The 26635-nt window shown below is 46.1% G+C and overlaps 1 protein-coding gene across 4 annotated transcripts in view; it reads left to right on the top strand.

The window, feature by feature from the left end:
• The first annotated feature begins 10263 nt into the window (after positions 1–10263).
• The window catches only part of GPR45 (G protein-coupled receptor 45), a 52046-nt gene continuing 35674 nt past the window's right edge, over positions 10264–26635 (top strand). For all 4 annotated transcript variants that reach the window (XR_014712478.1, XR_014712479.1, XM_084634886.1 and 1 more), the window contains exon 1: positions 10264–10580. The gene's annotated coding sequence lies outside the window, so the exon portion shown is untranslated. The remainder of the gene's footprint in view (positions 10581–26635) is intronic.

Here is a 26635-nt window from a genome sequence, read left to right as displayed (position 1 = left end):
TCAAATTGTTAGTATTAGCAGGTGCTAGATACAATTCCAAGTCAAAAGAGACATGCCCAATACCAGGGTGTGGCATTTCTACAGCCTTCTGTATCTTGGTGCTTGACTACACTACAAAAAAAGGCATTGCAACATTTACAAAACACCTTTGGTTGACCCGGAAGGTTGCACCAGCAAAGCTAACACCTTTGCATTAACTTGAGCTGGTTTTGACAAAATCACTTTTTCAATTAAACAAATATTTTTGTGGAAATTATTTTCTTGAAATGTTTCAGATTTTCAGTGAAAAATGTGGTCAAAATTACCCTTTGGGAAAGTTCTAAGAAGATAAATGTATGTACTTACCATGGCCCAGCATTGGCATGATGGTTTGGGATAGGCTGAGAACCATTTCACATAACCCAGGAGACAGCAGACAGTGGAATAATACTAGTAAAACAACAGAAAAATCATACATCCAGTCACTAGTCAAGCTAATTACACCCCTCACAAAATCTTAGATCTCAAACACAGGTTATAGTAACTTTCTCATTTGCCCCTGAAGTGGTGCACTTTTCTATCATAGTGCCTTCAGAGATCACCTCTCTCCTGGGAATGTTACTTCACGTGAGATCAGCTGAGGTTCCTCTCTCCTTGGTGTGTTACAGGTGAGATCAGCTGAGGTTCCCATAAGGTGATGTGTTGCTAACTGTCATGATTTGATCACGATTCTCACAATATTTGTTGCTTTTCCTAAAGGCCCAGGACTTGGAATCTGGAATATGAGAATCTGAACTTTCTTTTTTTTGTAAAGTATGTTTCTACCTTGGTTGCAGAGAAAAGCTTCAGAACATTAACCCTAAATGCTCAAAAACCCAAAGGCAAATAAATTCACTCCCAATTTTATATTATTTTTTAAAATCTCATGATTTTTAAGCCAATTTCATTATTTTTGTAGGCTGATTTCAGAATGGTTGAGAGTGGTAATACTGAGATAAGTCCTTAGACTTGCATGCCTAAGGGCAGGGTATTCTGTGCAGAGAGTTCTTGACTCTGGAATCAGCTTTTCCCCTTTGAGCTGACAAGCCCCCAGTTTGTTGACCTTCATGACGTGCTGCCCGTCCCATTTATTTACTCGAGGTTCCCTGAAGAGATGGGCCCAGTGTATTTCCTTTGTAGCAGTGAGGGTGAGACTTGTTTCTATTATATTGCTTTTTTTAAATGTGGGTGTGTGTCCTAGAAATTGTGACAGGCACACTGTGGAAATCAACAAGATAAATAAGGGCTTTAATTTATGTGAGACCCATGTCAGAGAGCTTATGCAGCTTAGATTGGCTTGTTTAGCCACCAACCAGTCCAAAAAAGGGACAGTTGATTCAGCCTTCCTGCTTATTTTTGACAAAATAAAAGCCACAAAGCCACATCACTCGATCAGGGATACTGCTCCAGGTTTAGAAAACCGTCCTTGGCACTGGAGGAGTCAGAGGAGATAGCTGCACCAGTATCTCCAAGGAGTCATAAGAGTCCTGACAGACAGTCAAGAGGCTATGCTTACTATGCCTCCAGATACAATGCCCCCAGGGACTGTTGGTACTGATTCCTATGGGGCCCACCGCAACTGATGGATCCTTCCTCTGACCTAATTGGGGTCCTTAGGATCCCTCTGACAGGTGGCTGGATCCCTTTAGGTGGTCATATCACTCCTCCCCTCTCATCAACTGGAACCATCAGTGCACAAGGAGGAAGAGCTGGACTCAGTTCTGCCAATACTGACTGTCCCAACAGTGGCTCTCTAATCATCTCCAGATGACCGCATGACTCCTTAGTCGCCTTCTCCACCAGATGATTACATCTATTACATCTAGCAGCTATTGCAAAAGGTCACGAATGATCTGCAGAGCCCATTAGAGGAGATCCAGTTTTAGAACATGATTAAGAACAGTCTGTGGTGTGGGTTCCAGCCCGGTGGCAGATATGGTTATAGGCTCCTTTGTGGATAGGGGAAGCAGTCTCTGTTAAACCTCTCTGTGAAGGTGGCTCGTTCTCCTGGAAGCATGTAGTGTTTTGCAACATGTTAGAGATCACTGACATATTCCTTAAAGGAAAAGAATTAGTATTTTCAGTGTTCACACTTAGTTTTTGACGCAGCTTGCATGCTGCATAAATCTATTCTCCCCTCCCCCGCATAAAGCCTGTTTAAGGATCTAATATTTATTCTAATAAACATGAAGGCAGCTCTCTTTATCCGTCTCTGTAGATAATACTCATCCCTTCACTGTGAAGACAGATGTCAAAAATTAAAACCGCTATGAAGAAGCCTAAGAAAATGTGTGCTTCAAAATGTCTATTACACAACCATTTAAAGCATCTTCTGAATCATGTCATTGCCCTCATTTCATTTGTTCCTTTGGTTCATTTTTTTCCCCTTGTGCCATTTTCCTCCTCAAACTGTTCTTGCTGCTTCCTTATTATTCAGGTGTATAATTAGAAATCCATTATTATGTTTTATGGAGATGTAAAGAGTAGGAAGAAAGCGGCGTAACTACTTTTTACATACTGCATGCAAATTATCCACCTTGTGTATTTTGGCAGGGGCTCTGAATGTTCGGCAGATGTAGTTTTCATTTCCCTTGGAGCTCTGTTTACCCATTTTATTGCTAGTCATCAAGTAGAGCAGCAGAAAATCTAAAGAAAGGGGGGGAAACTTTCTATACAAGGAGCTTAATATATGTGGATTGTAGCTTTTTGGCTGGAATGTATATACATTAGTGTACTACACCTACACAATGATTTTCACGGCTATTATATATAATTGATGGCCATAAAATACATGAGTAAGAAATATACCATACAAGAACTGTCACTCCAAAATTACAATTGTTAGACTAGCATTTTGTAAGATATGATTTTAAATATTCTGCCCAAATAAAGTATGCATGGAATAAAGGAGATGGAAATACTGTGTGGCTGTTTCATTTGTATCTCAGCTCTGAAAATTAAAAAAAAAAAAAGCCTGTTTCCTGAGTCTGCTTCCTCTAACTGAGCATATTTATGGCCTCATAAATGTCAGTAGTGCCTTGGTTACCTAGGTGGTTTGATGTACTTAGTGCCTGATGATGTCTTTTTCTGTGCACAAATGTGACACTATGCTATCATTCATAATGTGCACACGGTATAACATACCTTGTCTGCCTAAGTGATGTGATAGAGAACCAATTCTGGTCTCAGTTGTGTCTGTACAACCTTGGCCCATTTTATGGATGTTCACTCCAACTACCTAGTGCCTCAGCTGTGTAATGCACATATTACTTTATACTGGTGCTGGTCACTGTATCTGGGACAACTGCATGGAAATAGCTTTTAAGAGACAGTAAAAGAGCAACATTTCTTCCACAATTACTTTCTTCTTTTCCTTAAGGTATTTGGAGAGGAGATGTCTTGAGGGGAAATAGGGTATTTGTTAATTGAGGTACTATGGAGCTATGGTATGTAAATGTATTAGAAATGCACATAATGTATAAATGCACATAATCTGTGGTAGTGGATTTAGCAGTTCAGTGTAAATTTGATTCCTGTGTTCTAAATATTGGAAGTGCAATGGGTGAAGTCCTCCTATGTATGGTTTAAAATGAAAATAAAGAAAGAATAATGTCAGAAAAATGTACTAGCTGACTCTTTTTTCGTCAAAGGGGCATTCATGATAGCTGGAAACACCACAGATAACATATAGTATTTTGCCAAAATGAACAGTTCTTTGGTTTTTTCCTTAAGATGTAATTTCATGCACCTGACCATAATAATGCAGTATTTCACAGTATTAGGGCATGTCTATACTTACGGCTAAATTGGCACTGGTGTGATCAATGTAGCAGTGTTGATTTAGCAGGTCTGGTAAAGACCCACTAAGTTGATAGCATAGTGCTCTTCCATCGACTTCTGTACTCCAGCCCCCCGAGAAGCATAAAGTAAGTCAGCAGGAGAGTGTCTTCCATTGACACAGCGCAGTGTAGACACTGCTTAAATTGGCCTAAGTTACATCGACTTAAGTTACGTAAATTATGTAACTGAAGAAGCATAACTTAGGTCGACTTACAACTTTAGTGTAGACCAGCCCTCAGTTTCCTTTCGGGGGTGGAAAGAAGAGGAAGCAGATTTTCGAAAACAAAACAGCACCATTCACTTAATGCTACAACATTCACCTAGCATATTATAAACATAAGAATTAAGGATGACTGTTTCTTTTTTCACTGGACTATTATATTTGTATTAACTAGTTTGCATTAGTAATGGCATGTAATGAAAGCCTTTTGTCTGGAAACTGAAACTGTGCTTTAGTTTTGAAGGAGGGAGTTGAATTGCTTGGATTGATTTGGAACCTCAAATTTATGTAAGAAAAGAATGATGGTCCAGTGACAGGTTTCTACTCTGCAACTTAAGAGACCAAGGTCCAATGCCTTGTTCCATCTGCAGACTCCCTGTGTGATCTTGGGCAAATCATTCTGAGCCGGACTCTCAGCTGGAGTTAATCTATAGCGCTCCAATGAAGTCAGTGGATTTGCACCACTTGAGGATCTGCCCCTTAGCCTTTCTGGCCTCAGTTCCCCATCTGTACTTAAAGATCAATTGAGTACTTCCCAACCTCATAGGACAGTTTTGAGGATAAATGAAGGATTAAAAGGTGGTCAGATACTGCAGGAATGGGCTGATAGATAGATATGTGGTAAAAGAAGATGTCAGTGAGATAGAACAGGCTTTCTTCTACTGTCAGGTGTGTGTCTTGTATTTTGGCTTTTTTGCATAAAAGGGAACTATGATGCCTTCTTTGTCACTAGAGAAATAAAAGAACCTCAAGGACCTTTACGTGATTCCTATAAAGGAGTAGAAAATTAGGAGAGTAACTTGATGAAAATAGCAAGATCCATTATCCTCCGCCTTTCAAACCTGCTTTTTCTAAGAAAAAATGTGCACTGAGTGAAAGGTAATAAATTCACAGCTTTGGAGAGTAAAGTCTTTTATCTATGCACAGGACAGGCATAGCACAGATGGCACTGCAGGCTACCTCATACCACTCTGTTAATGTGTCTCATCTCTGGACTAGAGGGAGCATCTCCCAGGGTAAAGCATTGTTAGATTTGCATGTCATTCCATTTGTTCTCTGTAGACTGAGACTAGTGATGGGTGAACTTTAAAGATAAACATCTAAAAATGTATATGTCTGTCTCTCACCCTTAGAAGATGGCATCTTTGTGGTGGGTGTTCACAGGAGTCCCCCTTGCCTCTGATAATGGCAGTCTTTGCGAAGCCTCTCCCCAAAGCTAGTCTCTGAACAGCCTTATCTTCAAAAGGAAGATGCCAGAGCAAGAAAAATATCCAAAAGGGTGGAAGGATGGATTCCAGAGGAAAAAGTAAAGTGCTAAACATGAGTAACTTGGTGGGAGGAGGTACAGTCTGCAGATATTTGAAGAGTGTGAACACAAGAGTGGCTAAGCTCTGAGGAAGGAGAGAAATTATTTACAGTAATCAAACTGGGCAAACCTGGATGAAATTAAGAATAGGAAAGTTAAGCCTGGATATCATGACAGATTCCCTGAATGTTAGATCCATTGGCTGTGGAATAATCTCCAAGGGAAGTGATGGACACATCACTGATTGGGACATTCTGAAATGGTAGTATGCAATGTTGCACTGGAAAGGAGCTAGACTAGATGACTTACTAGGACTATCTCATCTCTAAATTCTGTGATTATAAAGTGAGTGAAATATAACCATGTAAAGAAATTCTGGCATGCTTTTATCAGACATGCCCACTGACTGGTGAAATCCCAGATCTTGCTCTAAATCAGGGGTTTGCAAACTGGAGGTCAGGACCCCTCAGGGGGTCGCAGGGTTATTACATGGGGGGGGGTGAGCTGTCAGCCTCCACCACAAACCCCGCTTTGCCTCCAGCAGGGCCGGCTCCAGGTCCCAGCTTTCCAAGCAGGTGCTTGGGGTAGCAGTTAGAAAGGGGCGGAAGTTAATCCGGCCGCAGCGGCAATTCGGTGGCAGCTTCTCCCCTTTGTCGGCCATGGCGGCAAATTGGCGGCAGCTTCTTCCTTTTGCCATCCGTGGCAGCAGTTTTTTTCACAGCTTGGGATGGCAAAAACTGTAGAGCGGGCCCTGGCCTCCAGCATATATAGTGGTGGTAGATATATAAAAAACTATTTTTAATTTATAAGGGGGGGTCGCACTCAGGGGTTTGCTATGTGAAAGGGGTCACCAGTACAAAAGTTTGAGAACCACTGTTCTAAATTATATGTAGATAATTTTTTGGGATAATGATACTACTGGAACATTGTGAAGGCCAAAGATTGATCCAGGTGAGGTGAGAGATGCTAATGACAGTGCAACATAAAAGCGTGTAGCAGTGGACCTGTAGAAAAGGTGAGTGCTATGATTTATGTTTTAACCTTAGGTGCTATTATCAGGCTAGTTGTGCACCTATCCTACATCTATTGATCGTTGTTAAGCATAGTTTTGTATATGGCCTCCATGGTTAAAATGCCAGGCTTCTGTTCCCCTATGGACACCTTTCTGTCCTTCTATTTTAAGCCTCTTCACCTGGTTTTATTGAAGTAGCTGCACATCTCTCACTACAACCATGATCAAGTTGACACGTCTGAATTCCTTAGAATTCTATCTGGAGTGCAGAAGAACCACATGAGCATGGTTTGGGGTTTTTTTCCCCCTCTTCCTTGGGATGGTTTTCTAGATGGACAGAAGGAGATTTCTCAGAATGTATTGGTCACATTCTGTTTAGTCAAGCATGTGTAGAGCTCAGTTGTTGCAAGGACTCGGAACTTTCCTTCTTCCCTTTGCAGGACTTGTTCTCTTAATGGCTTATTGATACAGTTTGCTCAGCTAATAAATTAAAAGATGTTGTTTTTAATGTAAACCATATGTAATGTAATGTAAACAATGTAAACAAACTGGGATCTGAAAGTCAATCTGGGTTCTATACTGTTTGTGCAACATCACCACTGATAAGGAGTCTTCAGGCCAAAATTCTGCCCCTCTTTACATTTGTGCTACTCCAGTGTCTTCAAATTCTGCCTTCAGTTATATCTCTGAAAAACCGCATTGCCTTCATCTGAAGCCTTGGCCCTCTAAGTGTAGGCCTCAATCCTGCAGACAGCCTCTACACTTGCACTTCTTTAAAGTGAATAGCTCCATGTGACGCAAAGTTCACTTTTGGAGACCAATTTGCAAGGCTAGGGTCTGAGGCCTTGTCTATGCTGGATGTTTGCCATGATTACAGCCATTAGTGACTAAGCAATGGTGTAGCTGAACTGGTGAGACTCACTAAACAAGCAAAACTGCTGTTTGTGCTGGTGGCGTTTACCCTTGCTTGAAAGAGAAGGCAGAATTTGAAGACAGTGGAGGTGGAGATGGCTGCAATTAGGCAAATCCCCAGTGTGGACAAGTTTTGTTGGTGTGTAAACCAGAAACAATCTGGCTCACTGTCCCATAACCATGTTGGCTCTGCACTGTCAACAGCTGTAAAGACTAATACACACTACAGTATTTTTTAAATCACTAAAGTAAGTAGATACAACTCTGGATAGACACAGGAAGCAGAGGAAGCAGGTGTCATTTTTACATAGCTACTTTTCAGAGCAAAATTGCGTTTTAATCATAATTTTTAATTTGAAGGCAGTACTGTGTAAAAAAAAATTGAAGTGTTTTTAAAATTCATTTGATCCAGCTGGAGCTTGCACTTCCTCTTTAACTTTTTCTTTTATTATTTAAAAATCTTAATTATCTGAGACAAAATTGGTAGGGAAATCTGCAGAATCTGGGGATTCCACAGAGCACTATCTGCAAACACTCATGCTATTCACTGTTGCCAAATAGAAATGTGCCAGCATTGAAATACCCACCCACTCCCTCCTGCTGCTGCAGCAAACTAATAAGCACATTGACTACATTCATTTAAAGAAAAATGCTTTTCTTTTAATCTTTACATTCTGTAGGCTTAGATTTCTGATTGTGAGTAATGTCATGTTTATCACACATCAGATGGTGCAAAAGCTACTTGACACACCTCAGTGCATTAGGTATTTTAAAAAATATTTTAAGGGTGCCAGCCAGTGAAAGTAGCAGAATATCATCATTGCCTGCAAGTTGTCATATACCTTTTGTATGCCAGTACCAGAGCGAACGAATCTGAAATCAGAACTGTTTGTTTGTTTTGTTTGTTTGTTTTCGGGGGGAAGAAGTGCTGGTCAGGTTCACCAGTTGACCTCGATAATCCTGAAGCCAGCTGCTCCAATAATAGCAGACACACTTATTCAACATCTTCCACAATATTTCCACACTAAATCATTCTGACAAGGATCACATTATATCTACAGTGATGTATAAAAGTATGTTTTATTTATATGTTTAAATTAAGACTGGATGACTCTCTATGACAGAGGTGGGCAAACTACGGCCCACGGGCCACATCTGGCCCATGGAACCGTCCTGCCTGGCCCTTGAGCTCCCGGCTAGGGAGGCTAGCCCCCGGCCCCTCCCCTGTTGTCCCCCCTCACCCACAGCCTCAGCTCGCCGCGCTGCCAGCGCTCTGGGCGGCAGGGCTGTGAGCTCCTGCCAGGCAACACAGTGGCGTGGCTGGCTCCAGCCGGGCAGCGTGGCTGCCAGTCCTGCCGCTCTCAGCGGCATGGTAAGGGGACTGCGGGGGAGGGGGGGTTGGATAAGGGGCAGGGGATCCCGGGGGCAGTCAGGGGACAGGGAGCAGGGAGCAGTTGGATGGGGTGGAGGTTCTGGGGACAGGGAAAAGGGGTGATTGGATATGCATGGGAGTCCCAGGGGCCTGACAGGGGGCGGGGGTGTGGATAGGGGTTGGGGCAGTCAGGGGACAGGGAGCAACGGGGTTGGATAGTGGGTGGGGTCCTGGGGGGCAGTTAGAAGTGGGGGTCCCTTAAGGGGGCGGTCAGGGGGCAAGAAGCAGGGCAGGTGGATGGGTCAGGCGTTCTGAGGGGGGCAGATAAGGAGCGGGGCCAGGCTGTTTGGGGAGGCACAGCCTTCCCTACCCGGCCCTCCATACAGTTTTGGAACCCCGATGTGGCCCTCAGGCCAAAATGTTTGCCCACCCCTGCTCTATGAAGATATATTCTAGTTCAAACACAAGTTGATGGTCTTGACTGGATGAAATTCTTTGGCCTGTGTTATGGAGAAGGTCAGACTAGATCAATGGTGTCAACCAGGGGTACGCATACCCCTGGGGGTACACAGAGGTCTTCCAAGGGGTGCATCAACTCGTCTAGATATTTGTCTAGTTTTACAGCAGGCTACATAAAAAGCATTAGCGATGTCAGTACAAACTAAAATTTCATACAATCACTTGTTTCTACTGCTCTATATACAGTACACTGAAATGTAAGTACAATATTTACATTTCAATTGATTTATTTTATAATTATATGAAAGGAGAAGGTAAGCAATTTTTCAGTAATGGTGTTCTGGGACACTTTTGTATTTTTATGTCTGATTTTGTAAGCAAGTCGTTTGTAAGTAGGTGAAACTTGGGGTACAAAGGGGGTACAGTAATCTGGAAAGGCTGAGAGCCACTGGACTAAATGATCATAATGGCCCTTTCTGACCTTAAAATCGATATCATTTAAATGTCACATGTATATGAAAGCTGGAGCTGGGCTGATTCATTATGTATAAATATGTTCGTTGACTAGCATGAATTTCAGGATGTATGAGGAGCATAGTATCTAGCTGATTTTTAAGTTATTCATCAGGCTCGGGACTTGAAGCTCACTGCTCTTTCCTCGGTGCCTGCATCGCAGCCTAGAAATCCTGTTCTTGTTTTGCTTCACGTTTAAACCTACAGCCGGGGGAGGGGGGGCCAGGAACAGGTGGGTTCCAAGAGGCGCTCTGCTGGGGCGGGGAGGAGGGGGGGCTCCCTGGCATACAATGCACTTGCTGCCGCCCCACCTGTGGCAGGTCAGCGAGCCGGGGGAAAAGTCACATCCCCCAGAGCAGGGCGCTGTGATGAGTCATGACCTGCCTCTGCCTCTCCTCCCACCGCCCCCGAGGATTGCCGCCCTCTCCCTGGCGGACCGGCGGGAGGCAGGGGAGGGGGCGCTCTCCCCCTGCCCGGGCGCTCGCGGGCCCGCCCCGTGCTCCGGGGACGCCAGCTGTTCCCCAGGCTGGAAATAACCCCGCGGCTTGGGCGGGCTGCCGAGCGCCGGGCTCGCTCGCTCCTGCCTCGCCCGCCGCAGCCGCTGTAAGTGGCCTTGGCCTGAGCCCCGCGAGCTGGGCTCTGTAGCGGGGTGGGCGAAAGGGCTGCTGAGGTGGGCGGCTGCCCCCGTACAGAGTTTGGGCCGGGGCTGGTTGTGTCACTGCCCGTGGGCGGGAGGGTGACCAGGCGGCCCTCCAGCGCCGAGGGCCAGCGAGCTGTGGGTCTGCCCCCTCTGACTGTGTTCCCTGGGCAGCCGCCGCCGCCGCCTGGCGGGTGGACCAGGGCGGAAATCGTGGTGAGCAGCTGCACCCACACAGACCCTCCCTGAGTGATCCGTCGTCCGTCCACGAGGAGCCAAGGATCTGCCCCGGTCAGTACCCCGCTCTCTTCTTTCTTCGTGGGGTAGTGCAAAGGGTACCGGGGCTGGACGGGCTCTAGTGCCAGCTCTTAAAAAAAAATCCCATTTCACTCAATAATAAACTGTATAATTATGGGTTTCAGAGTAGCAGCCGTGTTAGTCTGTATCCGCAAAAAGAAAAGGAGGACTTGTGGCACCTTAGAGACTAACCAATTTATTTGAGCATGAGCTTTCGTGAGCTACAGCTCACTTCATCGGATGCATACTGTGGAAACTGCAGCAGACTTTATATATATACAGAGAATATGAAACAATACCTCCTCCCACCGGGTGAAGACCAGGGCGGGCGCCCTGGAAGTTTTCTGTCCTGTCCATTTGTTTTCCTTCAGTCACTAATGTTGTATGGATCTAATGTTAATACCGATGAGAAGAGTTAGTAAAATGAGGTCAGCTGTTTGCTGTGGATGACCCTTCCACGTGTTGCAGTAATTATCCAAAGTTTTCCATAGCTTCAGGGTATAAATTATGTCTTCAGGGGCCTAATCCAAAACCCCATCTCATGATCTCATGGATGGGTCATGCTGCCAAGAGCATATCTTATCAGAGTAATTTAATACCTATCACTAAAAATGCACATTTGTTAATAATTTTTTACCCCAGTTCTGTCACTCTCACTCCTGCTGAATAGTACTTGATTACTCCCATTGAACTCAGTGGCACTACTAGGTCACTATTTTTAGAGGTTTTTAGGCACCTGAAGATGTGGTGCCTTTGAAATTCCCACCAGGTGCATCTTCAAGTGTCTAAAAACCTTTAAAAATCTGGCCCTAACTCCACTAATAGCAGGAACGGTGAACCGTGGCCAGTGGGAGCTGCACGGCCCCGTGCCTGCAGACAGTCAACATCAGCAAAATGTCTGGCGGCCCGCAATCAGATTACCCTGATGAGCCGCATGTGGCCCATAGGTCGCAGGCTGCCCACCACTGTAACTCGAAGATTGTTCTAGAGTGTTTAGCAGAGTGAGGAGCCCAAGAACTCCAGAATCTTAGCCTTGACTTCGCAATGGTTTTAACCTGTCCACTTTTTCCAACTGTGAAGTAGAGATAATACCCAAAATCTAACCCTTTAACAAAAATCCTAATCCCTTCCCCTCAAATGAAAAAGCAAACTGCCAGAATTTATGGAAGGTGTCCCCATTTTCTTCTTGCCCCAGTTGCAAGCTGGCAACATGCTGCTGCGTGAGGGAAGCAGCACCCATAGTGTCTTTGGTGACCATGAACGGTCAGAAGCTGTCAGCCATTTCATCTGAAAGTATTGGCATTTATATTTGGTACTTCTGACAGAGCTGTGTGGTCAGATCATATGGATGTTTCTGGTACAAATCCCAGGTGTACATGTTCCATAGAGCAAAGGTTTTCAACCTTTTTCTTTCTGCGCCCCGCTCAACGTTCTCCAAAAACACTTCACAGCCGCCCTGTGCCACAGCTAAAAAAAAAGGTGGGGGGGTGAGAGAGCCTGGATTTGTGCTGGAAATGGCCCGCCTGGATTACCATGCACATTGTAGGGAGAGTGGTCACTTTGGATGAGCTATTACCAGCAGGAGAGTGAGTTTGTGTGTGTATGGGGGTTGGGGTGGGGGTGAGAAAACCTGGATTTGTGCTGGAAATGGCCTGCCTGGATTACCATGCACATTGTAGGGAGAGTGGTCACTTTGGATGAGCTATTACCTGCAGGAGAGTGAGTTTGTGTGTGTGGTTTTTGGAGGAGGGTGAGGGGGTGAGAGAACCTGGATTTTTGCAGGAAATGGCCCACCTTGTTTATCATACACATTGTGAAGAGAGTTGTCACTTTGGATGGGCTATTACCAGCAGGAGAGTGAGTTTGTGTGTGTGGGGGGGGGGGGGGGGGGCGGAGGGTGAGAGAACCTGGATTTGTGCTGGAAATGGCCCAACTTGATGATCACTTTAGATAAGCTATTACCAGCAGGACAGTGGGGTGGGAGGAGGTATTGTTTCATGATCTCTGTGTGTATATAATGTCTGCTGCAGTTTCCACAGTATGCATCCGATGAAGTGAGCTGTAGCTCATGAAAGCTCATGCTCAAATAAATTGATTAGTCTCTAAGGTGCCACAAGTACTCCTTTTCTTTTTGCGAATACAGACTAACATGGCTGTTACTCTGAAACCAGCTATTCTTCTGTATATAAAACCAGGGCCAGTGTTAGATGATAGCAAGCAGGGAAATTGCTTGGGGCCTCATGCTAAATTGCTGAGGCTTCGGCTTCAGCCCCAGGTGGCGGGGCTCGCAGCCCTGGGCTTCAGCCCCACATACTGGGGCTTTGGCTTTCTGCACGGGGTACCAGCAAATCTAATGGTAGCCCTGCTTGGGGCCCTGGGCTGAGAACTGCTGTTGTAGAGGTCTCCCATCCAAGAACTGTACAGCAGCCTCAGCTCAGTTTGTGAGATCTTACTGGTTCAGAGCAAAGATGGTGGGATAGCTGCAAACAGTAATGCAGTTTTTTAAGTTGCTTCTTTGCTAAGGTATCTGCTGCCACTGAATTTTGTTCTCCCATGCTTCTGGGCTCTCTACTCCTGTGTGCTCTATGTCAGTGGCTCTCAACCTTTCCAGACCACTGTATCCCTTTCAGGATCTGATTTGTCTTGTGTTCTCCCAAGTTTCACCTCACTTAAAAATTCCTAGCTTACAAAATGAGACATTAAAAATACAGAAGTGTCACAGCACATTACTGAAAAATTGCTTACTTTCTCACTTTTACCATATACTTATAAGTCAGTTGGAATATAAATATTGTAATTACATTTCAGTGTATAGTATATACAGTACAATTTCATTGTCTGTATGAAATTTTAGTTTGTACTGACTGCCTGAGTGCTTTTTATGTAGCCTGTTGTAAAACTAGACAAATATCTAGATGAGTTGATGTACCCCCAGAACACTTCTGCATACCCCTAGGGGTACGCATACCCTTCTTTGAAAGCCACTGCGCTACAGTCAGCAAATAGGGGTATCAAATGAACGGCGGTAGGGGGCATGGATCAGTGTTCACGTCGCACTCCCTGTCAGTACCTGGCCCAGGCGGGGGAAGCTAATGATCCAACTAGCGGACCAAATTCGGTGATGAATCCTGGTCACGTGCCACCTGAGGCATGTTGCACATATGCTAAGAAGAAGATGAATGGCTGTGAGGGCAGTGGTATGGAATAGCAGCGATCTTGGTAAAAACAGCTTGTGAGAAGGAGATGGTGGGAGGTTTTAAGACTAACTTTGCCCTGTCCTTGACATAAATCTAACCTCAAAGGTTAAAGGTCTGCAGAAAGCACTGTTATATGTCCAATACTTGAATTGGAGTGGATACAGGTAATACCCCCCCTCCCCCTCCCCCCCCCTTTTTTTTTTCTACTGCTGATGAAGTAAGCCCAGAGTCCCCACAATTCTAGCTCTTCAGGCTGGCTCCTGTTAAATGATCCAGTGAATACATCCATAATGATGGTAGCCAACAAGGGGAGATCGTTAATAAATAATAACTGTTTATTATTAGTCAAAAATACATACACAAAAAACTGCTCTTTTTTCCCTTCATAGCTCTTGACTTATAAATTACTGACCATCACATTTTCAATCAAATATTAATGAAAGATACTGGAATGAAGTTTTTCTTGACATGTAGGTAACTGTTCTATACAGCTGTCCTGGTAGACTTTTGGTGGTGAACTCTGTGAAAAAATGTTTCTAATATTATTACTGTTAAACTCCTATTTCTCAGAATAGCTTTTCTGTAGGAACATGGCAGATAAAGCATTATTATCATTCCATAATACACAGTGACAGGGGAATGTTAAAACTATACAAGGGATAGCCTTTTGTGTGTTAACCAGTTTTCCTCTCCATCATCTCTGTTATTGTAGCTGATAAGGATGACTTAGACTGCATAAGCAAGCATATTGGGGGATTTTAAAGACAATTCTGTGTACCCAGAGATTCAGAAAATTAATGACAAATGACACTATCAAATTTTCTTGTGCTATTTCCAGTTTATTTTTCAGTCTGAGTATGTTTCTTAATGGTGGCTTCCAGTAATGGAATCCTAGCATCCTCCACTAGATTGTTCCCACATACTTGGCTCTATATGTAGGCCAGCCATTCAGTTCCTATCAAGGACAGAGTTGATCTACACTAGCTTTGAAATGTTTTCAGAAACCAGTGACCCACTACATGATAGTTAAAAGGCAGCATGGAAAATATAGTTTACCTTTGGAAATTGGGTTCTTTCATTGTCTGACTGTGTTATACTTAGTTATCCCCAGTGGTGGGCTGGAGCTGGTTCCCACCGGTTCACTAGAACCGGTTGTTAAATTTAGAAGCCCTTTTAGAACTGGTTGTCCCTCGCGGAACAACCGGTTCTAAAAGGGCTTCTAAATTTAACGGGCCAAAAGTGGCGCCTTAGGCGCCGACTCCATGGGTGCTCCAGGGCTGGAGAACCCAAGGGGAAAATTTGGCGGGTGCAAAGCACCCACCAGCAGCTCTCCAGCCTCAGCTCAGCTCACCTCCGCCTCCTCCCCTGAATGTGCCGCCCCACTTTGCTTCTCCGCGCCCCCTCTACCCCCAGCTTTCCGTGAATCAGCTGTTCGCGTGGGAAGCTGGGGCGGGCTGAGAAGCAGGCAGCGGCTTCGCACTCAGGCCCAGGGAGGTGGAGGTGAGCTGGGGCGAGGGGGGGTGCGAGGAGGGCTGCCCGCGCCGCAGCAGGTAACCCCGGTGGGGGGGACGGGGACGCAGGGGAACCGCTCCCCACCCCAGCTCACTTCCGCCACCCTCGGCCTGAGTGTGAAGCCGCCGCCTGCTTCTCAGCCCTCCCAGGCTTCCTGCCGAACAGCTGATCCATGGGAAGAGGGGGGCATGTTCAGGGGCAGAGGCGGAGTGGAGGTGAGCTAGGGCCGGGGGTGGGGCAGGGAGCTGCCAGTGGGTACTCTGCACCCACCAAATTTTCCCCGTGAGTGCTCCAGGGAGTGGTGCCTAAGGCGCCACTTTTGATGTGATCAGTGGGGAGAGTGGCCACTCCCCCTGCTGCCCCCCCCAGCTATGCTCCCCCGCCCCTAGGAGCCAGAGGGACCTGCCGGATGCTTCCTGGGAGCTGCCCCAGGTAAGCACCACTGGGACTCCCCACCTTGTCCCCCAGCAGGTCCCTCTGGCTCTTAGGGGTGGGGTGGGCACCCACTATGGTGGCCCACGAGACCCTCCTTCCCGGTTCTGGGGGCAGTCAGGGGAGGGGGATGGATGGGGCAGGGATCCTGGAAGGGGGGGCAACAAGGAACATGGGGGGTTGGATGGGGCAGGAGTCCCAGGGGGTGGGGGTGGGCAACGACCCTCTTGTGGGGTGAGGAGGGAACTAGTTGTTAAGATTTTGGCAGCTCATCACTAGTTATCCCAATGTGGTGATCAGGGCACAAACATACTCTGTTTACTGTAATCTCTATATTTGTATCATATAAATCCATAAAGTGGAGCAATGCTCAGAACTGTTATATGCTATTTGAAAGCACCTAAAGGGTCTTATTAGAAACTGTAAAACCACTTCTCCATGTCCAAAGAGTGAAAATATTCAGAAGTTTGCTTTTTTGTCAGATTTCTACTCTTTTTTTTTTTTTCCCCCTCCCCCTTCCGATGAGACATCTCACTATACTGATATTTACAGCCCAGACTCCCAGAAGGGTTGATTTCTTTCCTTCCTTGTTACTTACAGGTTTTCTGCTCCTGAAGAACAATATAAAACAGCTGACCCTGTCCAGAATAATAGCATTAAGGTTACACAAGGAAGACAGTTGTATTAAACTGTGTGTTAGTCTGGATCTGTGTGAAGCTCCATCTGAATTCTTGTGGAATAAGAAAATGTGATGTATTTGTTTTTAAGAATTATAAACAAATGATGGGTCTGGTACTTGGTTAACTTCCAACTTACTGAATATAAAAGTGTTAGAAAAAGGGAAAACTGGAGCACTACATGCCTTAAAAACACGTTTTAAAATTAGCATGGTCTTGATGTATTAAATTCAGTGACCATATGTTAGAAGACTTTAAGAACTGTTAATTCTGTTTGTTTGAGGAGAATGGGAAATTCATTCACTTTGGGAACAGAGGGCTGAGTGGCCTCCTGGGTTATCAAATCCAGTTCTGGCTACCACAGGCCTTTCAGGTCAAAGTCTGACTAGTGTTCAGAGTCCTACCTCCACCAACTGCTGCCTGTGAAGCAAACACACAGGCTGCATCTATCCGGTGTGATTCCCCTGCTCATGTACATGTAGTTGCACTTGCTGTCAGGGAGCTAGTATGGAGGTAAATAGCCACGGTAGTGTGGGTGGCAGCAGCGGGGGCACGGCTGACTCATGCCAGGTACAACCCTGTCTGAAACCAGTGAGTATGGGCTCAGCCATATACCTCTGTGGCCACTAGCCATGCTACTGCGGCTACGCTGCTATGTATAATCTCAGTGAGAGCTAGCGTGAACGTGTGGGCACGAGCAGGGGAATCTCACCCCTAGCTTGTAGTATAGAGAAAGCTGTAGACAAGACTGAGGGATGGTACCTGCCAAATACAATGGGCTGGTGTTAGCCGGCACAATCAGTTGAAGTCAAAGGAGTTGTGCCTGCTTACCCCAGGCTGGCATTTGTCCCAGCAAGTTCAGTATCCCAAAGGGGTCGGGGGCAGGAATCAACCACACAGAGCCTTCTTTTGGCCTGTTGCTCCCATTGACAGCGTACAAGATGGGAGAAAGGACACCAGTACCACTATAGTCAAGGTGAGCTGAGGAGCCAGTGAATAGTAATACCAGTCAGTGAGGAAGGCACCCACAGCAATTACCCAGTGTGACTATGCTAAGAGAAAACTGAACGTAATTGTTGCTAGACTAACAAATCTAGTTTACATCTTTTTCCCTTAGTCAGGAAGGAGCCCCGCTATTTTTATATGTGGATTCCATGTACACAGCCTCTCTTTGTGCATGATTTTAATTGTGCAAAAAGAAAAGGAGGACTTGTGGCACCTTAGAGACTAACCAATTTATTTGAGCATAAGCTTTCATGAGCTATGTGACGAAGTGGGACTGTTCTTAATGTTTTCTCTGAATAGTGTGGGGGTGCCTCAGTTTCCCCTATGAGTTCTTAAGTATCTAGGTGGTGGGGTAAGGTTGTATGATCATTGCAGAGCCCTAGAGGGCAGGTGTATGCAGGGGTTTGGACACAGAGAATGGCCAACATCCTGTTTCCCGGCAACTGATGGCCTGGCCCTTCCCCCCTGTGAGGTGAGAGCTAAAGGGTTGGAGAACAAAGGAATCAGGTGATCTCCTGGCCCGGGAAAGGGGAAATCCCAGAGGAGGAGGGGCTGGAGGGCGTTTCAGTTTGGGGCTGGCTGGGACATGGAGTGAAGTGCAGACATGGTTGTCTGGCTCACTGCCCCCCAAAATGGACCCAGCTGAGGGGTCCTGTTCTCTGCACCTGCAAGCTCTGTTTTAGACCATGTTCCTGTCGTTTAAATAAACCTCTGTTTTACTGGCTGGCTGAGAGTCACGTCTGACTGCGGAGTTGGGGTGCAGGACCTTCTGACTTCCCAAGCCCCAAGACCCCGCCTGGCGGACTCGCTGGTGGAAGCACATGGAGGGGCAGAGGATGCTGAATGCTCCGAGGTCAGACCCAGGAAGGTGGAAGCTGTGTGAGCTTTGTGTCCTGAAGATAGGCTGCTCACAGAAAGGAGACTTGCCCAGAGTCCTGACTGGCTTTATGGGGAGCAGTTCCAGAGCATCGCCCGGGGACTCCGTGACAACTGGTGAGAGCGGTGGGATGTACTGCACCCCGTGGGTGGCGCTTTCTGCAGTAAGTGACTGGGGAGCAGTAAAACGAAGGGGAATTGACGAGGACCAGGCGTGCTGAAGTCTCAGAGAGGAGCAGTTTCGGGGGGCGGTTAACCCCTGGGAGTGTGTGACCAGCGAGAAGGACTGTGCAGTAATGGGGTCCCCCTGGGGACTGCAGTGAGCAGTCTCAGGGGCAGAGGAGCCTACAGCTTGGCCCTGGGAGAGAGAAGGACTTTTGCAGTAACTGGGTTCCCCTGGGGATTGCAGTGAGCAGTCCCAGGAGTGGAGGAGTCTGCAGCTCGACCCTGGTAAAGAGGTGGTGACCTCAAGAAGGGCTGGCACACTAAGGGTTCTCCCTGGAAACCATGGGGAGCTAAGAGCACAGAGGCCTGTGAGTCCACAACAAGTTGGAAACAGTGGAGTGATGGCCTATCACCATCTCCTTAAGAAGGACACTGTAACTCTGTGCAGAAAGAGAGGATTGAACATTGGAAAATTCACCAAAGCACAGTTAATCGTGCGGCTGGAGGAGGATGACCGCTCTAAGGAACAGATTCCTGACCCAAATGGGGCTATAGCAGGATCTGGGAGCAGCTGGAGTAGTAGCCAGGCATCCCCAAGACTCCTGTCCCCGACCAGACGAGGGTCTTCATGATCGGGTTCCCCATCAGGGGATCGGAGATGGATGGGATTGGAGCTGAATCCAAGAGAGCAAGAGGACTCACGAAAGCTTATGCTCAAATAAATTGGTTAGTCTCTAAGGTGCCACAAGTACTCCTTTTCTTTTTGCGAATACAGACTAACACGGCTGTTACTCTGAAACCTTTAATTATGCAGAAATTTAAGTGTTCATCTTCTCCTTCTCCAGTGTGCTCCTGAGAGAGTCAATGCTCTAGTGACTTCCCCAGGCTGTGCTCCCATTTATAAAGATTAAGTCATCCAGCGATTTAGGTGGCCAGTGAGAGATGGACCAATTAATTTTAAATATCAGATGCATGAAAGATGTTGCATTGCAAATGGCTAATGAAAATCCATAGACTGAAATAGTTTAATAAAAATGACTGACCATAACAAACTGATTGTGATTTTTCAAAGTTAAGGAAAAAGATCCAAATCTGCTGCCCACAATGGTCAATTCAACTAGCTTCAGTAATATGATTTGCACCTTATGGAATAATGCCATATTGGCTTTTATCTTTGGGGAGTTCCTCTTACAGGTACCTGACTCTCTCAGCTACCACAAGGGGCGTGTCCATTTCTGAAGGCCCCAGCAATGTTTAACAAAGTTCCTGCCTCCACACGGGTTGGCTGAAGATAATACTGGAGAAGACACACTGTCTAACTGCTGCTGATGGACCATGCTTAGGGCTAAGTTGTGAGCTAATCACAGCTACATACTTGTGCATAAAGGGGACATACTGTGCACTTCTCTGTGCAGGCTACTCATATGGTGGGCCCCATTCCCCTTCCTCTGCACCTGGGTGGCACAGAGTGGGAGGAGCCTTGATTCCAGACCCCCAGTGCACCAGCCAGGGCAGTATAGCTAGTACATGAGGAAAAAATAAGCTTTGCCAAGAAAAGCGCTGGCACAAATTACTTCCCTCGGGGAGCAAGAGGGAGGTGGAGTCCCTCCTTTATCCCTGGGATAACACAATCACATGCTGCCCCTTGCTTTGGGCCCTCTGCAAGATGCCAATGTTTCTGTCTACGGTTTCTGTTTCCCATTTCGGGCAAGTCCTTATGGCATTGATTCTGGCTGGCTTGAAAGGACTTGCTGCAGTGACAGTGGCTCTGTATTAACAGTCCATTGTCTTAAACTGTTTCAGAATAAAATATCAAACTTTTAAGGACCTCTCAGCTGCTGGAAAGGCTGACTTAGATACTGTGTCACTGCAGAGGTACCTATAAGTCAGTCTGAACTCATATTGCCCCAAACTTTCTCCCTTGCATTCAATGTCAGCCTTGATAGTCATTGTACTGTAGATGTGCACAACTAATTGGATCAATTTGATAGAAGAAGAATACAAGTAGTTTGATGCATGATGCTATTAAATAGTAACTTTTTCTGATTTCCCATTCTGACTGTAAGCTGATTTTCCTCGTTCTGTCCCTTTAACCCTGCAGGGCTCAGTTGTGAGCTGCCTTATATGCCTGTGCATGCCCTTTTACAGTCTGTGTCTGAGGGGGAACAGCAGCCTGGAGAGAGGGAGGCACTACTCTCCTTTCCATTAGGATGGGTAGGGAGTGGGCAGGCAGGGGCACTGAGTGGAGTCAGGACTCTACCTTCCCTTCCCTGTCCCATCATGCATCTGAGCTGGTGTGGAGTAGTTTTAGCCCTGGCTGGTATTTGACCAGCAGCCTGGCTGTTTTTTTTTAAATGGATTTGCCGGTTGCCAGAAAAATTAAATCTGCTGGGTTCTTTTTACATGGGTCTGAAGATTTGCATTATCACAATACACTGGGATAGCTAACGTTATAAGTTTGTGTCCAGCTAAAGATGCTGTAGTGTTCCCACTTCTGCCGTTTAAGTAATCTTATCTATATGTGTTATCTCTCTAGATTCGATAAGTGTCTGTGGAGGGAGGAGGGGTTGTGGAGTTGATAGAAGATTAGGATTGGAAGAGACCTCAAGAGATCTAGTCCAACCCCCTGCTTGAAGCAGGACCAACCCCAACTAAATCATCCCAGCCAGGGCTTTGTCAAGCTGGGCCTTAAAAACCTCTAAGGATGGAGATTCGACCACCTCCCTGGGTAACCCATTGCAGTGCTTCACCTCCCTCCTAGTGAAACAGTTTTTCTTAACTCGTTGCTTAGGGGTTGGGGGGTGGGCTTGTCTTGTGCGGGGAGTGGGTTCTGGGATTCTTGTTTTGCATTTCAAAGGTGATAGCCCTAGTGTGGAGGGGAAGCTGATCTGCATTAGATAGAGAACAGATGGATGTGGTATAAGTTGTGAATGTCTAGAGCAGTTGAGCTGGCAGAGAAAAGGCCTGAAAAACCCAGTGGCCGGAGGGCCCTGCTGTGGTGAGTCCAGGGAGGGAGGATGAGACCCTAAGCAACACCGAAGCTAATGCTAGGCCCACAGTAACACCAGTTTGGTTCCTTTAATGATTAAGCTACCTTACTCCACGTAGGGGCAACCAAGAAAAAAGGGTGGTGCAGGGGCACTGGAACAATGTATGGGGGGTGGGGGGGGTTGAGAGCTATTGAACCAAACTGTAAACCCTGCATATGATGGAAACCACTTTAAGCCAAGGGGTGCTGCAGCATCCCAAGTTCCAGCACCTATGGGGTGGGGTGGGGGCACAATAAACAGTCTGGTAAAAACAGCAGAGATGGCTACCTCGGACCCGACCTATTTCCTGCACCAGGAGGGATGGCCACTCTGGGTAAGCAGATTCCATAGTTCCATCAAGTGTTGGGGTTAGATCAGCAATCGGAGAAGAAACAAGTTAATACCCTGCTCTGTAAAATTGGAGGTGAAGCAGAGACATGCTCTTTTCCAGAAGCCTTGTAGCTGCTTAGATGAAACAGTTCAAGACTGTTAAGAAGAATGAGATAAGCATTTCATGCCATGCCACAGTGTGGTTTTTCTTTTTTTTTTTTTTTGTGGGCACAATTTCACTTACACAAGCAAGAGAAGGGTGAGTCAGTGAATGATTTTATAACAATCCTCTACAACCTAATCCAACACTGTGGCTAGTGGGAGGTAAGTTCTTCCGTCATCACAGACAACCTTGTTGTAGGCTGAGGGACAGCCAAATGTCAGAAGGAACCCAAACTGATCCTAATGTCACACTAGAGATAGCCAAAAACATAGTCTTTCAAAGTCAGTACATAAAGAAGCAACAGACTCTGATCAGAAATAACTTTGAGGAGGAGTCCACTTTAGAAGCCATAGATACAGGGAGGAAAATACCTCAGGATGCCCAGAAACAATACCCACCTTGACCAGAATAAGCACAAAGGGATCCAGAGAGGGCTATGCTAACATGGAGTAAAGAAAAGAAATACAAGAACATGAAAGAATGCCAGGGGTGTGGCAAACCACTTCACAGAAGATGGCTTTCTCCTGCAAGGGATAGCACATGCATGATGTCTTCTTTTTAGACATTTCCTGCAACAGTTTGCTGATCTAAATGTATGGTACCAGCTATCTTTCAAGAAGACCCAAAGACTGCTGGGGTGTATACCTTGAAGCCATAGGAGATACTAAAAAGAACCACTGTGGATCCTACGATGACCACAGGAAAACATAAAATGGACTTCAGAATAGACACAGCTGCTGCTGACTGATTCCATAAATTACTTTAGAGGAGGATGAAAGCACCAACATTTCAAGAGCCAAAAAAGATATTGAAAGGACCAGGACAGTCTCCATTAAACATTTGGCCACTCAAACTACATCTGAAGAGGTCTATGTTGTAGATGGCCTATGCATGGTTTTACTTTCCCGCACAGCAATCATAACCAGGCCTAAGGCTATAAAGATAGAACCAGTCACCATGGACCTAGAGCCAGAAATCAGGAAGAAATTTCCTAAATTATTCCAAGGAGTAGGTAAACTAGAGGGGGAATAACACATTAAGCTTATACCAAATGCAAAGCCTCTGTTCCTTTTTGCCCAGGGTGAAGGCATAGCTCAGCCACATGGAGCAGGTGGGTGCCATTTCCAGAATAGGCACCCCTGCCAAATGGTGTACAGGCATGATGATCCCATAACCAAATGACAAGGTTCAGATCTGTGTAGACCTTACCAGGCTTGATGAGAATGTCTATCGAGAGTGACTTGTACTCTCATGCATTGAAAACACCCTTGGACAACTTAGTAAAGTAAAAGTCTTCTCCATATTGGATGCCCAGTCTGGTTTCTGGCAGATACCAGTTGCTGCAGAATCTATACTAGTAACAATTTTCGTCACACCTTTTGAAAGGTTTTGTTTCAATAGGCTACCATTTGGCATATCATCTGCTCCTGAACACCGAGGAAAATATCACAACTCCTCGAGGGTCTGCCTGGAGGGATTCTCTGACAAATGAATATCTATGAATCAACCCAAACCCAACATGACTAGTGTCTCTTTGTAGTCCTGGAAAGACCGGAGAAAGCACTTAATGACAAATGCAAAGTCTCAAAAGACAGAGTCAAGTTGCTAGACCAGATCATTGGTGGAGCAGGGGTCAGTCCAGATCCAGAGAGAGTGCAAGTGATTACCCAGATGAAGGTGCCTCAGAGTGTCAGTATATTCTGTAGATTCATGGGCATGGTGACACACCTGGGGAAAATTCTTACATCATCACCTGGCAGAGAAGTCAATGCCATTATGAGATTTCCTGAGGCCACACATTTCCTGGTATTGGGGAACGAAACAGAGTCTGACATTCAGAGATAAAGCAAGATCTGAGCACTCCACCAGTTCGGGCCTTTATATAACCAAATACAACCACCACAGGTTTTGCTTGTGCTTCATTCTGTGGGATAGTGGCAGTCCTCCTTCAGGAACAATCACTTTCCTTGTGGCGTCCAATAGCATATTCCTCACAAGCACTCACCTGTACAGAGCAGCACTATGCAGACATAGCAAAAGAAGTCCTGGCCATTACATGGACTTGGTGAACATTTTAGACACCTTCTAGTGGGCATAAAATTTCATGTGGAAATTGACTACAAACTACTACTCACTCTTCTAGGTTCAAACAAACTAGATAAGTTACCATGTGGGATGCAGCATTTTCAAATGAGGCTCATGAGGTTTCAGTTCTAGACTGCTCCTATACTTTAGAAGAATATCATAGCTGATACTTTCCAGGCACTGGTCCCAGAAACACCACAGCAAGAGTGTAAACAGAAAGAGCTGTTCATAGAAGATTCTGTCGATACAGTCCTTACTACTTTGTCAGTCAAAGAAAGATGCCTGCAAGAACTGAAAAAGATGCAAGAGGCAGATGAATTACATAGCCACGTCATGATTAACTGCAAAGAAGGCTGGACAAAAAGACACAGTCAGAAATCTCTGTGAAACCATATTTGGTAGTTTCTGGAGATCTTACCATAAACCAAAGTCTGTTAGCGGGGTCCAGATGGGTTATCCCTACATCCATGCAATAGGAAATCCTTGACAGACTTCATGAGGGACACCAAGGCATTACAAAGTGCTGGGAAATAGCTAAACAGTCTGTTTGGTAGTCTGGGCTGAGCAAACCACTACAAAAGAGAGTTGAGAAATGTGATGATGTGATCCTGTGGAACAAACCCACAGGAACTGTTGCTACCATCTGCTCTACAAGACAGACAATGGCAGCAAGTTGGGAACTGATCTTTTCTGTCTGGTTAATACAACTTATCTTTTGATTGAATATCTCTTTATTCCTTGAAGTTTGCCTGGTTGTTCATCCAGTGCAGTTGTGGAAATTAACCCCATCTTTTCCCATTTTGGGATTCCATAGCACATAATCTCTGACCAGTGGTCCACGCTTTTCCTCTGAAAACTTTGAGGTTTCCAAATACCTGTGGTTTCACTCATGTCGTATCCAGCCCACAGTTCTCTCAAAGCAACAATAGAACAACTTCTTTCTAATTCCTCAGATCTTCACCTTGTCCTGTTGCTAGGGGCGTTGACCAGTATGCAAATGGATTCAGCCTTGCAGAACCGTTGATGGGGAAGAAGTTGAGATCCATTATCCCAACCATCCATTCCTAACTAGACCCTTGTTGGCCTGACTTTCCAAGACTACAGAAGAAGGAAGGTTAATATAGAGCCTGTTGGAAGAAGGACTCAAACAGGTGCCATAGTCAAATCCTTGAGAAAACTGAATCCAGGAGATTGCATTTGGTGAGAAATTCTCAGGAAAAGGGGACAGTGTAGGAATGTTCCAGGGCTCCTTGAGTCTGCTTTGTTAGGATGCCAGGGGAAATCATCTGTCAGAATAGGAGACATCTTGTTCTGGAGGTTCACCTGATGATGCAACACCCTGACCTCTACCCCACAACTGAACCTATGAATAACACCCTGCCTGTCCACATAGAACTGCGAGCAGTTTCTCCAGCTCCTTTTCCCTGCAAGGAGATATCCAGCAAGAGAAACACTGCCTCCTGCATTCCTGAAGAATTACATAAAATCTTGAGGATTCAAGAAAGTCGGAGGACTAGTGGTCAAATCTCATAAAAGGGCATAATAAATCCCTGATGCAAGGCTGAAGGTTCAGGCAGCCTACTCTGCTCTTCATATGGCTGTTGGTTCTTGTTATTTCATTCTTGTTGTATGCTTTAATGAAAAGTTTGGATACCAACCTTCCCTTTTCAGAAAGGAGGATGTGGTGTTAATCATGAATCTTTAGAGTGGCCACTAGAGGGCATAGAGCAAGCAGGTAAGAGCCTGAACAGAAAATCATTCTTGCACTCACTTCAGCCCTGATATACTGGCAGTCTGTAATCTCTACCGTGGAGATTACTTCCCCCCTGTGACGGGGTCAAGACTCATCACTGAGGTTGCCTCCCGCTGGTTGCTCTGGGAATTAGCTCTGTCTAGTCATGGAGCACCTTTTGCACATGGTGCCTTGCCATTCGTCTGCTCTGCTACTTTGGGGACCCACGTTGCTCCCTGCTCGGCGGTGTCCTCTTCAGGACACCGCCCTCCAGCAGTGCCCACTGCTCTGGTCTCGCCCCCTTCTGGGGGTTTGGTGTTATCAGCAATCTTCGATCTACACCAGCTCTAGTGGCCAACTGCAGCCTCAAAGTCTAGCCCCTTTGTCGCAGGGGCCAGCCACAGCCTGTATCAGGCCACGTTCCTTCTCAGCCAGGTGTAGTACAAGGGGTAAAGGGGGGACCGAGGCTTACCCGCTACTCTGGGTCCCGACCCAGGGACCCTCTAGCGGCAGCCTCTCAGCCCTCCTTCTCTCCCCTTTGGCCCTGTGCACCTGCTTAGCCCTTTGTAGCAAGGCCTGCAGCCTGGGGTTTTCCTTGACCAGAGCTCCCCAGCTCCTTCTGCCCTTCCCCAGCACCACTCAGGAGCCAGTCCTCCTCCCTTGCCAGTCAGGGAGAGACTACCCTGCTCCCTAGCTGGGCAGCCTTTATATAGGACCTTGCCCGGTCCTGATTGGCTGCCCCTTCCCCCGCCCTGATTTGCTCTCCCCAGGCCTTCATTGATTGGCTTCTGGTTCGCGCAGCCTTTCTGGCCTGGTTCAGCACTTTTCTCAGGAGGCGGGGTTCGG

Source organism: Lepidochelys olivacea (assembly GCF_965140295.1).
Source record: "Lepidochelys olivacea isolate rLepOli2 genome assembly, chromosome: 1".
In the NCBI taxonomy this organism is placed as follows: domain Eukaryota; kingdom Metazoa; phylum Chordata; order Testudines; family Cheloniidae; genus Lepidochelys; species Lepidochelys olivacea.
Note: the sequence above shows the minus strand (reverse complement) of the source record. Positions and strands in the feature narration are given on the sequence as shown.